We start from the raw sequence: 13,331 nt of genomic DNA, 5'->3' as shown, positions 1-13,331 counted from the left end.
ACCCCTATGTTTAATGGAAACCGCTTTGATAACATAAATTCTTGGTTTGAAAATTTTGAAACTCATGCTAATTTATTTAAATTGTCTGATATGCAAAAGTTTTTATTTGCAAAAAGATGCATGAAAGGTAACGCATTGACTTTAATTAGAAGTGAAACTCAGTTAAATTCGTATGAAAAATTAAAAAATCTTTTGCTTGAAGAATTTGGACTTAGTTGCAATAGTGCAGAAGTACATGCAATGTTGCAAAAAAGAAAACAAAGGTATAATGAAACTCTTCAAGAATATTTCCTAAAAATGAGAGAAATAGCTACTCAAAGTGATATTGATGACTTAGCTCTAATCACTTATATAATTCAAGGAATACCAGACCAAACAAATAATAAAACAGTTCTTTATGGTGCCAGTAATCTTTTTGAATTTAAACAAAAACTTAAACTTTATGAAAAAATTAAAAGTGACTTAGATAAAAATAAATTTCAATCTAATAAGGGACCATATGTTAGGAAGTTAGAAAACCCGAAATATGACATTAAGTGCTTTAAGTGTAATGCACCAGGACATAAAGCCCCGGCTTGTCCTAAAAATAAAAATGTAACCCCGAATGTGACAAAACCCAAAATACATCATACTACACAAGAGAACCCATTGAATCAATGTAAATATTGCTCAAAGAAAGGACTTTTGAATCAATTTCACATGGGCTCTTCGTGTGTAAACAACCCTAGTAATGTGGTTGATGTGAACGTTCAAAATATGACAAGTAATCAATAGCAATTACTAATATCCGGATATATAGTAGAAAATAGGTACCTAAATGGATATAAAGTGGAAAATGGATATATAGTAGAAAATAGGTACCTAAATGGATATAAAGTGAAAAATGAATACGTAAAGGGACGTCCAAAACAAAATAAAAATGAAAAAGTAAAAGAGATATTATTGAATGTTGATACCGGGTCAACATTAAATGTAATACCAAAAGATTTGGTGTTAAAATTGAATATTCCTATTAAAAAATGTGAGGAATTAAAGGTTACCCAAACAAAAGGACAACTAACACTTAACAAAATTTGTGAGTTTCCCCTTAAATTAGGCAAAATTGTTAAGTCAGTTAAGTTTTTTGTAATTGATACTGATTTACCATATGCTTTACTTGGGTTGCAGGCTTGCAAAGAGTTTTGTTTGTTTATTGATTGTGTCGGGCCAGTTGTTACTCAATTTGGTAAGAGATTGATCACCTCTGCTAATACTAACAATGACAACTTATCTTTGCACATTAGACAGCAAAATTCTCAAAATGTTAAGGGTAAAAATGTTGAAAAAATAAAAGTTGAAGATGTTTCAGTAAAAGTAAACATTGAAAAAAATAATGTAAAGGGTAACAAAAATAAAAGGAAAAGGACAAATAGGAAAAAGAAAAAATGTCCAAAAATTTCAAATGATTCGAAGATAGATCTAGGTAATGGGTGCACACATTATCAGGTTAATATCGACGAAAAAATAAAAAATGAAAGTGAGATAGAAAATGTCGACTTAAAAGAAATTTTAAAAAGTTATGATGATATTTTTGCGAAACACAAACACGACGTAGGAGAAATTAGAATGGAACCGCAAAGAGTCAGGTTAACCTCAGATTTACCTATATCTCTAAGGCCGTACAAAACATCCCCAAAACAACAACAAGAAATTGATTTACAAGTAGAGGAATTGTTAAAAAATAACATTATAAAAGAAAGTTCATCCCCTTATGCTGCCCCAGTAACTTTAGTTTTTAAAAAAGATGAAAATAAAAAGAGTCGTTTATGTATCGACTATAGAAAACTAAATCAAATTACAAAAACAGATTCTGAACCTCTACCTTTAATACAAACTTTAATAGAAAAATTGTCTAATAGTAGTTATTATTCTAAAATAGATTTATCACAGGGATATCATCATGTTCGTATTCATCCTGATGACACTGAGAAATTAGCATTCGCTACTCACAACGGTCTATTTGAATACTTAAGATTACCTTTTGGCTGGAAGAATGCCCCAAGCATTTTTCAACGTACAGTTCGTAGAATTTTAAATAAACATAAAATTAAATTTGCTACAAACTACTTTGATGATATCATTATATTTTCTAATTCTTATGATGAACATTTAACCCATCTTAAAAAGATTTTTGATATTTGTAAACAAGAAAACTTAAAATTAAAACTTTCAAAATGTTCATTTTTGCAAAAACAAATAGAATTTTTAGGATATGAAATTAAAAATGGAATTGTATCACCCGATAACCATAATATTGAAGTGATTAAAAAATTATTGCCCCCTAAAAATGTAAAATTATTACAAAGATTTCTCGGATCAATAAATGTTTACAATAAATTTATTGATAATTATGCGAGTATTCGACATCCTTTAAATAATTTGTTAAAGAAAGATGTAAAATGGGTGTGGTCAGAAAAATGTCAACAATCTTTTGAACTTTTAAAAAATGCTATTATTTGTAAACCAATTTTGAAAATTTTTAACCCTAATCATGAATGTCATCTTTTTGTTGATGCATCATTAGTTGGAATTGGATGTGTACTAAAACAGACAGATGAATGTGGTGTATTGCATCCTGTAGCTTTTCATTCTCGTTCATTAAGGGACTATGAAAAAAACTATGCAATTACAGAACTCGAATGTCTTGCTATTGTCGATTCTCTAAATAAATTCCATCATTACCTTTTTGGACAAAAATTCACCATACATACTGACCATGCTGCTTTAGTTTGGCTAAGAAATGTTAAAAATTTAAAAGGAAGATTATTTAGATGGTCATTATTGTTAAGTATGTATGAATATGATATTAAATACACGAAAGGCTCTGCTAATTTTGAAGCAGATTGGCTTTCGAGAGATGCAACACATTCAATTGTCCAAAGTAATAGTAAAAATAATAATGTTCATGTTTCGCATTTATTGAATTTGAATGAAATAGTGGAAGCTCAAAGGAAAGATAACTTACAAGGTAAATTTGTTGATATCAATAATGTTTTGTGTGTACGTAAGAAAAATTTTACTAAAATAGTTGTTCTATTTTCGTTAAGATTAAGACTTCTGCACAATGCTCATGATAAGTTTAATCATCCAGGAGTTCAGAAAATGATTAACTTAATAACCCCTGTTTTTTATTGGAACAACATAACTTCAGATATAACAAAATTTTGTAAACATTGTCATACGTGCCAATTGAATAAAAAACCGCGACAAAAAAGATTTGGATTATTACAATCCTTACCCCCTGTTAATCAGTCTTTTGACTTACTAGCAATAGATAGTGTTGGTGGATTGAATTACTATAATTCAACAAAAAAATATTTAACTTTAATTATTGACCACCTTACACGCTACATTTGGGCTTTTGCATCAAAATCCATTAGCTCAGAAACTTATACAAATTTTTTGCATCAAATTTTTCAAAATCAAATCCCTAAATCCTTGTTAAGTGATCGAAACGCTGCTTTTACTTCTTCTCATTTTAAAAAGTTTTTGAAACATAATAAAATTCAACAATTATTGACAACTGCACATCATTCGCAGTCTAATGGCAAGGTTGAACGCCTTGGTCAAACAATAATTACCCGTTTAAAATGTAAAATTAATGAAAAATCTACTAAAACTCCCTGGCCTGTTTTGTTAAAAGATATAGTTAATACTTATAACTTAACTCCCCATTCTGTAACAAAGTTTCCACCTGCATACCTGATGCATGGTAGACTCCCCTACGAAAATCCCTTAAATGAAAAAGTCTATCCACCTGTTGAAGAAGCTAAAAAAATAGCAATTCAAAGAACTAGAGAATATCATGAAAGAAATAAAATTTATTATGATTCTAGATTTTTAGATATAGGCTTTAAAAATGATGAATTAGTTCTGTTTGAAGAATTTACTTATCCTAATACGAGGAAGTTGTCACCTCCTTTTAGTGGACCGTATAAAATTCTTCAAAAAATTTCAGAAGTTAATTATAAAATAAATAAAAAGAATATTTTGAGTAAACAAAATTTTGAAATAGTACATATTTCAAAGCTTAGGAAATATCACAGCCCACAAATGTTAAAATTAAATCATGAATAGTCACCAACAGAAAATTTTTACTTTCTTCAAGGGAAGAAGTAACCCCTATATTTTTGAGAGATCCGAATCGCGTTTTGTGGAGATGTTTACCTCAGCATCAGTTAGGAGTGAGGGCGAAGTAAGTTGAACTTTTTTTTTCTCAACACAGTGAGAAAAAACTCTCTAAACTATTTTTGTTTTATCCAGTCTGTATCTCTCAATTTTCACAGTGCTTCATGAAACTCTGTTTTCCTCCATTTTAAAGGGGAATACAGAGTTTCATCAAGTAAAAAACCCCATTAACCATACAGAATCTTAAATTCTGATTAAATGACACTTAGTTGTCCACCTCTTTCACATAAAAATTGTGAAAAAATTTTTTAACCATACAGAATCGTAAATTCTGATTAAATGACACTTGTTGTCCAGGTCGTTTTGCATAAAAATTTTGTATATTTTTGTGTGAAAATTTTTGAAAAGTTATTTTAGAATAGTTATATAAAATGTTTAAATTTTTCTTTCTGTTTAGTTCACTAAATAGATAAATTGTATTATTATGTTTTTATTGTTGTTGCTGTAAATAATTTTTTTTCACATATTGGAAAAAGGTTAGTTATAGTAAGAAAGAGGACAGTCATACCATCATAAAGTATATATTCATAGTATTCTTAAGTTTATTATTTTTTTTGGCTTACCAAAGTTTTTTTTTGGGGGGGGGGGATGTAATACAAAAATTAAATACTTTTGTATTAATAAAAGCATTAAAACTTCATTCTTTTTCATTAAATATCTTTAGTAAAGGATAAGGGTAGAAATTCTATTTTGGGACTTCAAGGCTAAAAACATGCCAATGAATAATAATTAGATTAATACTTCAAAAGAGAAGTTATTTTAAGATCTTTCACTTCCATATAAGGAAAGATTAAACGATTTGCTTTGAGTAATAAATAAATTTGATGAGGCGTAAGAATACAGAAAAAAGCATATGGCTGGACTTTTTACTCTTTTTAATCATCCTATAAAATGCAGAGCGCAAGATTTTGCGTGGCTTTTTGTTGTTTATCTTGCTAAAATAAAATCCGTCAGCTTAGACGGGATATCTGTTCCCCCTCTCCCGCTTCGGAGAGGGGTTAAACTGCTATTTCACCATCGCAACTTAATAAAAGAAAATTATGCACAATCTGGACTCTTCAATCATGCTTTTTTCACGCAAAATACTAAAAAATATCGGTGTGGATACACCGCATATTATATATATATATATATATATATATATATATATATATATATATATATATATATATATATATATATATATATATATATATATATATATATATATATATATATATATATATATATATATATATATATTCTATTTTATATTTTATATTTTTTCTTAAATAAACATCTATCTTCTAAAACTATTTATGATCAATTTTTGAAATTATCCAGTATAATATTACCTTGTGCACATCCATTTCGGGCCCATCCTTGGTAACTAACAAATCAAAACTCAGAATAACAAATCACTTCAGTGCAGTAAGAACGACACTTTAGAACCCTTTTGTTACACTCAATTTGCGCTTTTGTTTTCATATTTTGTAATCTGGCAATCTTTCTGCGAAAACATTTTTAAATCATTCTTGAAAAATAACTGTCCATGTAAGTTGTTATGATTTTGCTACTCGCTTTATAGTCCCCCCTTTTTAATGTTTTTTATTTTTATTTTATTTTTTCTTTTTATTTTATTTTATTATCTGTTTTTACATGTTATATTTACTTTTTATGATCTATTTTTTGTAGTTATTTTATAAAAAAAATTTTTTGAGTGCTCCTCACACTATTGTATTAATATATTTTGCTTTGACTTTATTGATACAATATCAGAAAGCACTCTGTTTTGCGGATATAATCGTTTGGGCTGAAGAAAAGATTATATCTTTTTTTTTTCCGGCTTTTTTTCCAGTTTTTTAATTAACATTTCACTTTTTTTTTTTTTTTTAAATAAAATATTGCTTGTTGTTTTTTTTTTTACTTATTATTTCCCACCCCCTTTTTTCATATGTCTATAATTTTTCTTTGTTTTATTCTTCACTTTGAACTTATCTAATGAGTGCTGTTTACTTGCAGCTTAAGCGCAATAAATGTTACTTATTGTTTTTCTTAACTTTCTTAGTGTTTTCTTGTATTTATTTATTTATTTATTATATATATATATATATATATATATATATATATATATATATATATATATATATATATATATATATATATATATATATATATATATATATATATATATGACTATTTATCAATCTGTAAGAGTTATTATGAAAAGCGTAGAATTTTGCCGCCCTTCTTATATTAAACTCATTTAACATCAGGGCTTGGTGAACATAGTGGAAGAATTCTCGCATTCCCTCCCACCTCTAACAACTTTTGAAGGAATGTCAACTACAAGACATTCGAGGCCGATATTTCACTGATGAATCATTTACTTTTCCAAATCATTTCTCATTGCTGTCGTTGATTCGTTTCATTGGGATCAAATTTTTTCAGAATGCCATTTTCTAGAGTATTCACGCAGGCTATATGCTTTCAATTACTCTGATCTATTTGAGACTTGTCCATGTGACATCTACCAAAAATCACCAGAAGCTTCCCAGAGAGTCTAAAAATAAAAGACTAAATAAACTGAATTGAAAAAAAAAAACTTTCTCGGTAAGAACACTCAAATATTTTCAATAACTGTTTTTTCTTTATCTTTGATTTAAAGATATAAACTGAGATAAAAAAAACCATTCTGATAAAACCCTTTGTTCTTTGATTGCAGTCTTTCTATTAAACACTGCATTTTGATGAACACCTTTCGTCCAACTTCCCCACTTCAGTTTCGAAAATATATATCAAGCTAAAACTTTATTTTTTTGAAAAACATGATTTCTTGCAAGATATTTTACTTTGTTTTATACATGGTTGTGGTGTGCATTTCAAAAAACTATGGAAAAGAACTAAATATGCCAAATAGATATACAGATATAGAAATTAAAAATGAAAACTCAAGAAAGGAATATAATTATGATATTTCTAATGCTGTCCTTGAAGCAGATGGTAAGTTATTTTCATATTTTTGTAGCTGTTCACAAAGAAAATAAGAAGATACGTATATTAATTGCCAAATTTTTTTAACTTAATGTATAAAAAATTTTAAGATTCTGACGCTAAAAATTTAAAACAAAGGGAAAAATTATTAAATTACTTTTATTATATTAGATCATTATATTCGTTAAAAAAGTCTTTTCAGTGGTTAAAAAAAGCAGATGCGACCACTAAAAATTAATAAGCCAAAACTCATAGTTTACACTATATTTAGTGATCCCCAAATGCCAACTTGCTTCTGACAGTGAGTAAATATTTTCAAGTGGTAGTTTATTAATTATGATTCTTGGTTTAATAAATTCAATTCAGTAGATTCTTATCCACCACTATTTTTAAACAATTTGTAATGTTATATAATTCACCACTTTTTTTCAGATATGCCTTGCTTAATTTACCTTCTAAAAAACCTGGCAAGATCTCTCTCATGTTTGCAAATATAGTTTGAAGTTATTTACCGTGTTAATATTCAAATAATGATGAGAAACACCTATGCTTGCGCAAAGTAGCTGAATAATGAAATAATTGTGCTACCTCCTTTATCTGTTAAAAGTAACTTATTTAAAAAAATAAACAAAACACGATAAATAACACTGTAAGCGTAGCTTAACCCTCACCCGATCCCATTGGGGTCATCGAGGGAGTACAAGTAACACTAAGTGCGCTCACGAAACTTCAAATTAAAGGAAGAAGACATTAGGTATAGATATCGCGATAGATGGCACCACATTCGATAGATGGTTTGACCGTGATTTGGTGTAGGTGAAACCCGGTGACTATGATTCAAGGAGAAATTAAAAGAGAGAAGGCAACATAAGTTACTTACAGGGTCCGATATAAGAAACAAATGAAACAAAACAAAAATATGACCACCGAAGCCGACGTCTTCAGGGGGTACCGGCCCCGGTAGCCATTAAAAACAAAACCATTTCTATTTGAGGGAGAAGCAATAGCTTAAAATATCTCCCTCAGTACCCCGATGGTTTTGTATAGAGGTCCAGGAAAAACAAGATACATTCAAAAGAATAAACAAATTACGAAAAGAAAATCAATAAAAATCATCAGAAAATTAAAAACTCACAGTCACAGGTCAAGAATCAACTTCAAAAGCAAGTGGAGGAAAAGAAAACACTAAAAACTGAAAAACAACGCCCTCTATAATAATGCGCAGTAGAAGTTTAAAAATGAAATGAAAAAGGTCAGGAGAAGGAGATACGTAGATAAATTAATAGAATGCTTAACTGGGGCTGCTCAGTTAAGACTAGAATTGCGCCCTGTTAAAGGAAAAAATATATAAAAACTTAAAAACCATCAATCATTTTTTTAATTAAAAAATTAACATTACAAAAATTAAAAGGAAAATCATTTTTACTCAAATTATTTAAAAAATTATCCACAGCTTCCCGAAAACTTTCAACATTATTACAAATTTTCTTGATCCTAACTAATTGCGAAAAAACAAGATTTTTGAATATTTTACTACACAAATTAGTTTTAAAGTTGCAGAAAAAAATAACATTAAAATTAAAGGCTTTTCTTTTATCAAACACACCAATTTTAATAAAATTGTTAACAATATCAATTTTAAAATCTAAATATTCAATATTAAAGCAATTTTCATTAGTTTTTTTCAGTACCAAATCACCAGGATAAATAGTATAAATAAAATTATAATCGTCACAATTAAACAAAATCAAATCATCAATGTATCGGAAAGCATTAAGTACTTTATGTTCAAGAAATTTAGCCTCGAAAAAGTGCAAAAAAATGTTGGCAAAAGCCCCAGAAAAGGAATTACCTTGTGGAATTCCAATAATTTGTTTATAAAAATCTAAACCATTAAAAAGAACATTCTCAAAAAGATTAAACTTGCATAAATCTAACCAGTTAAACCTATCAATTTTTTCATCAAATAAATACTTGTCATAAATACCTTCACAAATCTCAATAATTTTTTCATGTGGTATGCTGGTATACAAATTTTCAAAATCAAAAGTGTTAATGCTGGAAATATCATTACTTTTAATAAAATCCAAAACTTCAACATTACTTTCAATAATAATATTTTTCTCTTTTTTAATTTTAAGCAAAATAATTTTTAAAAAACAAAAAAACCTTTTACTAATATCAGAATTATAACTATTAGTACCACATGCTATAAACCTAAATTTAATCGGATTTTTATGAAATTTAACTATTGGAAATAAATATGGAAATGTAATCCTATTTAATTTAAATTTTAATTTTTTACTAAAAGCAATAATTCTTTTTTCAATAACTTTTTTATCTTCTTTTAACTTTAAATAAGTATTATTTGCATTATATTCCCCAATAATCAATTTTTTAAAAAAATATTTACACATAATACAGAAATTATTTGAAGCTTTATCTACAACAGTAACAATGAATTTATCCTTAAGATTTTTAATTTTTCTAGATAAATCATAATCAATAAAAGTACCTTTAGGAAATGAACTAAAACTGGTATTAAATAAATTAAATTTAACCCTTTCAATAATTTTAGCTTTCCACTCAGAAAAACCTTCAACAGGCCAATGATATTTTCTGGAAATTTTTGCAATAAAAAAATCTAGATCTTTTTTAATGGATAAAATAAAATCTTCTTTTTTCATTTTAACTCTGGTTCTAAATTTTGAACCCTTACTTAAAATGCTAATTAGATCCTGATCACCCACAATTTCCAAATTTCCGGTAATAACATGTCCATAATCATTATCAATAAATTTTGAAAAACCCTCCTCATTACAATAACAATCAGATTTAGAAATACAATTAAGATTTCGACTTAAAAAATTATAATTACACACCTTTTTCCTAAGTGTAGAAGAATATTTAAAAGCAGCAGTAACCCTAATTTGTTCTAAAGGAAAGAAATCAGAAAGACCATGAATAATCTGTGGTAACTTAGCATTTTCAAAATTCTTATCATGAAAATTAATCGTACAAGAAACCCTTTCGACTTTAGAAACATTATTAAAAAGCAAATCAGTTTTATTGACACCAATTTTTGATTTAATTAAATCCAAAACTATAAATTTAACAAGTTCAGTTTCAAATTTAATTTTAGAACCAAATTTAAAAAGGAAATTTTTTAAAACTTTATTTTTAAAACCAAAAATATATTTCCTAATAGTGAAAATATTATTCAAATTAACAGGTAAGTTACAAAAATTCGAAAACTCATCAAACTCAATAAATTTACCTTTACCTTTTCCACCTCCCCTTTTACTTCTAAATTTTGAATCACAAACACCAGGAAAATCAAAAACTTTTAATTTATTATAAATACAAAAATCTTCAGTATTAACAGTACCTTCCCCATTAAATTTACTATTTAATCCATAAGGAAAAAGAGTTTTAAGACTACCAATGTAAATATTTTCTAAATCAAGTCTTTTATCTAAATTTTCCATAAAATCCAAAATAAAAAGAGTAACATTATTAAAATCATGAAATTGAAAATGTAAAATTTCATAATCCGTGGAACAATTACTATTATTAAAATTTTTTATAGCTGATCTGTGGGAATTAATCCGCTTATGAAATTCAAGACCTGTCTGACCAACATAACACAAATTACAACAATTGCACTGAATTAAATAAATAATATTAATACTTTTACAAAAAAATACATTAGAATGACTGTCAATTTGAGAACTATCAGCCAAAGGACAAGTTTTACATTTTTTATTACAACATTTCTTAAACTTTTTAAATTTTTTTATATTTTTAAATTTATTTAAACAAAATATTTGACTTAGTAACTTTTTGTCCGAAGTAATCCCTAAGTCAAGACTAACTTCAGTGCTCCTTGTTTGGGCGCGCGACGAGCCAGGCGCCATAAAATATTTATATATTGTACTTTGCATTATTTTAAAATTAACCTAAAAGGAAATACTAAATTAGACATATAAAACCTAGACATCCAACAAAACCCTTTGACGCATTAAATTAATTAGAAAACACCTAAAGCAAGAAATAAAAACAAAATAATTTTTCAAATAAGAAAAGCGCAAATGCAGCATAAACCAAATTTGAAAATTACAATACTGAAAGAAAACACAAATAATTAAGATCAAAAGGATAAAACATCTTTGAAAAAAACGCGCTAAGAAGCAGCAGAAATTTCAGAAAAAAGTATCAATACAAGAAACAAATGAAACAAAACAAAAATATGACCACCGAAGCCGACGTCTTCAGGGGGTACCGGCCCCGGTAGCCATTAAAAACAAAACCATTTCTATTTGGGGGAGAAGCAATAGCTTAAAATATCTCCCTCAGTACCCCGATGGTTTTGTATAGAGGTCCAGGAAAAACAAGATACATTCAAAAGAATAAACAAATTACGAAAAGAAAATCAATAAAAATCATCAGAAAATTAAAAACTCACAGTCACAGGTCAAGAATCAACTTCAAAAGCAAGTGGAGGAAAAGAAAACACTAAAAACTGAAAAACAACGCCCTCTATAATAATGCGCAGTAGAAGTTTAAAAATGAAATGAAAAAGGTCAGGAGAAGGAGATACGTAGATAAATTAATAGAATGCTTAACTGGGGCTGCTCAGTTAAGACTAGAATTGCGCCCTGTTAAAGGAAAAAATATATAAAAACTTAAAAACCATCAATCATTTTTTTAATTAAAAAATTAACATTACAAAAATTAAAAGGAAAATCATTTTTACTCAAATTATTTTAAAAATTATCCACAGCTTCCCGAAAACTTTCAACATTATTACAAATTTTCTTGATCCTAACTAATTGCGAAAAAACAAGATTTTTGAATATTTTACTACACAAATTAGTTTTAAAGTTGCAGAAAAAAATAACATTAAAATTAAAGGCTTTTCTTTTATCAAACACACCAATTTTAATAAAATTGTTAACAATATCAATTTTAAAATCTAAATATTCAATATTAAAGCAATTTTCATTAGTTTTTTTTCAGTACCAAATCACCAGGATAAATAGTATAAATAAAATTATAATCGTCACAATTAAACAAAATCAAATCATCAATGTATCGGAAAGCATTAAGTACTTTATGTTCAAGAAATTTAGCCTCGAAAAAGTGCAAAAAAATGTTGGCAAAAGCCCCAGAAAAGGAATTACCTTGTGGAATTCCAATAATTTGTTTATAAAAATCTAAACCATTAAAAAGAACATTCTCAAAAAGATTAAACTTGCATAAATCTAACCAGTTAAACCTATCAATTTTTTCATCAAATAAATACTTGTCATAAATACCTTCACAAATCTCAATAATTTTTTCATGTGGTATGCTGGTATACAAATTTTCAAAATCAAAAGTGTTAATGCTGGAAATATCATTACTTTTAATAAAATCCAAAACTTCAACATTACTTTCAATAATAATATTTTTCTCTTCTTTAATTTTAAGCAAAATAATTTTTAAAAAAAAAAAAAAACCTTTTACTAATATCAGAATTATAACTATTAGTACCACATGCTATAAACCTAAATTTAATCGGATTTTTATGAAATTTAACTATTGGAAATAAATATGGAAATTTAATCCTATTTAATTTTAATTTTAATTTTTTACTAAATGCAATAATTCTTTTTTCAATAACAGGGTCCGACTTAGCTTAATTGGGGCCCGGGCAAAAACTTCTTTGGGGGCCCCCTCTACTTCAGTAACTGAACGTTATAGAGGTATTTAAATTTTCATCTCATTATACATATATAACAAGAAAATTGACTAGAACCTAAAATAGCCATAAAATTCCCCCCCCCCTCTAATGGCCAGATGAAATATCGTTCTGTCTATTTTATTAATTTTCTGACAATTCTATGTCCATCATGCCGAATGCAGTAGTCTGATTGTTAACTTTGTCATCTAGCAGAGAAAAATTTATATCCCTGCTGACATTTGGGCGGAATTCAGCTAAATTTTCGCAATTACGAAGGCTCACTTAAGCTAATCAGAAGCCAGTATTTTTGTAAACATTTTGCCATATGTAAAAATACAGGCTTTTGATTTGCCAAATTTGTCCACCGTAATTGTGAAAATTGAGTTGAATTCAACACTAGGAAGAC

The 13,331-nt window shown here is 27.6% G+C and overlaps 2 protein-coding genes and 1 long non-coding RNA gene across 3 annotated transcripts in view; 1 reads left to right on the top strand and 2 right to left on the bottom strand.

Annotated features, from left to right (window-relative positions):
- Nucleotides 1–13,331, bottom strand: part of LOC107454710 (alpha-tocopherol transfer protein-like) — a 131,820-nt gene that overhangs the window by 49,554 nt on the left and 68,935 nt on the right. The window lies entirely within an intron of this gene.
- Nucleotides 1–13,331, bottom strand: part of LOC147808716 (uncharacterized) — a 53,586-nt gene that overhangs the window by 10,004 nt on the left and 30,251 nt on the right. The window lies entirely within an intron of this gene.
- Nucleotides 6,928–13,331, top strand: part of LOC107444635 (uncharacterized) — a 34,805-nt gene continuing 28,401 nt past the window's right edge. Inside the window, exon 1 of the mRNA XM_087163578.1 lies at nt 6,928–7,209. The gene's annotated coding sequence lies outside the window, so the exon portion shown is untranslated. The remainder of the gene's footprint in view (nt 7,210–13,331) is intronic.

This window comes from Parasteatoda tepidariorum, chromosome 5, assembly GCF_982258835.1.
Source record: "Parasteatoda tepidariorum strain Cologne lab strain chromosome 5, Ptep-v5.0, whole genome shotgun sequence".
NCBI lineage: Eukaryota > Metazoa > Arthropoda > Arachnida > Araneae > Theridiidae > Parasteatoda > Parasteatoda tepidariorum.
Note: the sequence above shows the minus strand (reverse complement) of the source record. Positions and strands in the feature narration are given on the sequence as shown.